The following is a 4,251-nucleotide window of genomic DNA, read 5'->3' as shown; positions in this document are numbered from 1 at the left end:
TAAACAGATACAAAACCATTGCGAAGTTAACGAAATATTAACAGAAGAACAGAAAGGCTGTAAACAGAACACGCGGGGCTGCAAAGATCAAGTCGTTATCGATGCAGTCATCGTCGGACAAGCAAGCCGAAACAGAAGGAACCTGAGTATGGCGTACATTGACTATAAAAAAGCATACGACTCAGTACCGCATACGTACCTGATAAAGGTACTAAAAATGTTTATCAGGTTTATGGAACACGCAATGGTAAACTGGAGCACCTCGCTTAGTATCACCGACGGAACAACTATGTTGAGATCCAGAACTCTCAATATTCGCAGGGGAATATTCCAAGGTGACACATTCAGTCCTTTGTGGTTTTGCCTTGCGATGAACCCCTTGAGCAGAGCACTCAACCGAAGCAGCCATGGCTACCATATCAACAGAACAACGACAATAAACCATACCTTCTATATGGACGACTTGAAACTGTTTGCGGAATCAACAGAAGCGCTACATAGTCTTCTACAGTGTGTTAGCGACTTTAGTTCCGATGTGCGGATGGAACTCGGAATCGAAAAGTGTAAGGCAGTACAGCTCCACCGTGGACGATTGGTGGAGACTGAAGGATTCCGCATTAACGAGAGTGAAGTGATTCAAGATTTGGTGGAAGGCGAATCCTATAAGTACCTGGGATTTCTGCAATTGAAAGGGATTTGTCACACAAAAATCAAGAAGGAACTCCAGGAACAATTCTTGATCAGAATCAACCAGGTTTTGAAAACAAACCTCTGCGGCGGCAAAAAAATCAAAGCCGTCAATACGTTTGCCGTTCCTTTACTCACGTACAGTTTCGGGGTGCTGAAGTGGACGAAAACCGATTTAGAAACAATAGAAAGAGCAATGAGAGTGACGTTCACAAAGCACCGTATGCACCATCCAAAGTCGTCCATAGAAAGATTCACCTTGCCACGTGTTGAAGGAGGAAGAGGTGTCACTGACATTAGAGCGCTTTGCAGTTCCCAGATCCAGCAGTTGCGGAGTTACTTCGTGGAAAGTCAGACCCGTCACGATATCTATCGCGCTGTCTGTGAAGCGGACCGTGGATTCAGTGCCCTGCATCTGGCGCAGGAGCAGTACGAACTTAGCTGCAATTTGCAGACCATAGAAGAAAAAACAACATCATGGAAGCAAAAGGAACTTCATGGGACACACCCCCATCGTTTAGAGCAAGCGCATATCGACAAAGTATTATCGAACACGTGGCTGGTGCGAGGTGAACTCTTTTCTGAAACAGAAGGGTTTATGGTAGCCATCCAGGACCGGATAATAGCGACCAAAAACTACCGGAAGTACATCTTGCACGAAAACGTTGTTGACTGTTGCAGAAAGTGCAATAAAGTAGGAGAGACGATAGAACACGTCATTTCCGGCTGTGGAGCGCTAGCCGAATCAGCTTATCTCAATCGTCACAAGTCGGTTGCCAAGATTGTTCATCAACAGCTAGCATCAAAACGCAACTTGGTAAATCAGTTGGTACCCTACTACAAGTATATTCCGGATCCGGTTTTGGAAAATAGCTGCTACAAGTTGTACTGGGATCGCGAGATTATTACGGATGTCCGAATACCAGCTAATCGCCCTGATATTGTGGTCTACGATAAAAATAAGAAAGAAGTGCTGATAATAGACATTGCAGTACCGTTAGACCACAATCTACAATCTACGTTTGCTGCCAAGATAACCAAGTATCACGACTTGGCAGAAGAACTAAAACAAATGTGGCATTTGAAAGGCATCCGTATTATACTAGTAGTGATCTCTGCTACTGGTTTAGTTCCACACTCTCTCACGCAGTTATTGGAGGAGCTGCAAGTAACAGAGCAGCTTGCGGTTATGCAGGAAGCGGTGATTCTTGGAACGTGTAACATAGTGCGACGGTTCCTGAATCACCATAATTAGAACACGATGATTGTGCAGACACTATTATAAAGAGAAAAAAAGAAAAAAAAAGATACCACAGAGCCTAATCCCCCTTTGGCATTTAAGAAGCCCGGGGGTAGGTGAATATTCCAGCTCAATGCTGAGAAGTGCCATAACTCTATATAATAATAATAATAATAATAATAAGAGAAATGCTATGGTTAGAAAGTTTTTACACACCTTACTATGAGCTGTATTTTGAAACAGAAAGACACATCTATTTTTTTTTCGCTCATAACCGACATACGAAATTTATAACATGAGATAAAATTCTCACCTACAAGTTTTTCCACTTTTCAAATTAGCTACCTATCGACGTACTCGTCACACTTTCTCATTGTCCGGATACTTCCTTTCATCCTTTACCCTTTATGATGTTGTTCCGACAAACCAACACAAAGCATCGTATCTTTTTCAAGTCTGTCAAGATAAACTTGCATTGTGACCTTGGCAGCAGATTTTTTTCCTCAGAGTTATTTGCATATACAGTGATAGACATTCGTTTAGCCGCACTTGAAAAAAAAAACTTGAAACACTTACAAAACAACTAGCAATGTTCTTTTTATCGGGATACTTATTTGCTGTAGTGATAGTATATTTAAGTCACTTTTATTGAAAGGACGTGTGTCACAATCACACACACACACACACACAAGGCGGCATCGGTGGATATAAATATTCAAACGTCTTTTTTTTCCCGAGACATACGTTTAGCCGCAGGGCATAAAAATCGAGTTTTCGTATAATCACCAAGTCTTTATCTGTGTTTTTTGGAAAAATTACTTGGGAATGTTCAATTTACAAGATAAATATTAGATGTGCAACGTAAGAAGTTGGTCAGATTAGTAATTTACGTAGAATTTAAAGGAATGGCGGAAGGTATTCTATTGACGGAAGAGGGGCGGAAAATAATAAAAATATTCAGTGAACAAAAGTTTTCTAATCGCTCGATCGTAACAAAAATTGGTCTATCTGAAAAAGTGGTACGGAATTTCTTTAAATAGTGCCAGAAATATGGGATATAACGACCAACAAATGGGAACACCAAAGTTACTTTCCGTCTTAAAGGTCGAATAAGACACGAAGCAACCAGGAAACGATGTCCTGCTCAGAATCGATGTCCAGGCAGAATCGGTTGTTCCAGTAACGAAGAGGCATATTGCGCGCATCTTAAATGGGTCACCAAACATCATGTGGAAGAAACCTCAAGGGAAGCCGAAACTGACCGCCACCCATAAGCAGAACCATCTCATGTTCGCCCGGCAATACATGGAAAGGAAACTAGAATGGAGAAATGTTGTATTTTCCGGCGAAAAAAGTTCAATTTGGATGGTCCGGACTGTTACAGTTGCTATTGGTACAATTTAAGTCAACGGCATGTCGTGAGATCGAAGCGAAACTTTGGGGGCGGAAGTTTGACAGTGTGGAGAGCCGTTTCCTATCACAGCAAGCTTCTCATTTGTTTCATTTTCACCCGAATGAACTCCGAAGAGTATCTTCAATATCTGGAGGACGTTTTGAATATGACCACCATTGAGAATAACGCTACCGAGGATGTCGTTTTTTCAGCAGGATTGCATAGATCCACGTTTCCAAGCAATCGAAGGCATGGTTTGCCGAAAAGGACATTCCGCTTCTTGAATGACCTGCTGGCAGTCGATTGCAATCCCATAGAGAACCTATGGAGAATCTTGGCCGAGATGGTCTATGCAAACGGATAACAATTTGACATTTCCATTCTCAAGGCAGTAATTCAGGAATGTTAGGCTATAATCAATATGGCAACACTTTAAAAGACGTCTGACTCGATGCCAAATCGAGTTTTTAAAGTGATCCGAAATGGAGGTGGACATACTAAATATTAACTACCGATTGGACTCGAAATTTGCCGCACAAATATTCTATTATTGAAATTTTAGGATGCGCCCAAACGAATGTCCACCCTGATTCCACATATTTGAATTACTTAGAAAACAAAAAGTGCATTTATACTTTTTTTAAAATGAATTCGCTGAAAATAAAAGATAATCTTTTTTTTTTTTGAGCAAAACTGTACAAATAATTGACTTATTTTTAAAAATATTGAAGAAAAATAGGGTGCGGCTAAACGAATGTCTACCACTGTAGTATAGTCATTTCTCCAATTTTTCTTTTTGCTATATATTTTTCCTCCGGTTCCCGGTCCTTTCAAATGGACTTCCTACGATGGTGTATTAGATGAGAGCATTTTCATTCTGTTGAACGACACTCGGAAAAACATTCGTTTAGCCTTGATATGCATTCACGCA

The sequence above is a fragment of the Toxorhynchites rutilus genome, chromosome 3 (genome assembly GCF_029784135.1).
Source record: "Toxorhynchites rutilus septentrionalis strain SRP chromosome 3, ASM2978413v1, whole genome shotgun sequence".
Classification (NCBI taxonomy): Eukaryota; Metazoa; Arthropoda; class Insecta; order Diptera; family Culicidae; genus Toxorhynchites; species Toxorhynchites rutilus.
Note: the sequence above shows the minus strand (reverse complement) of the source record.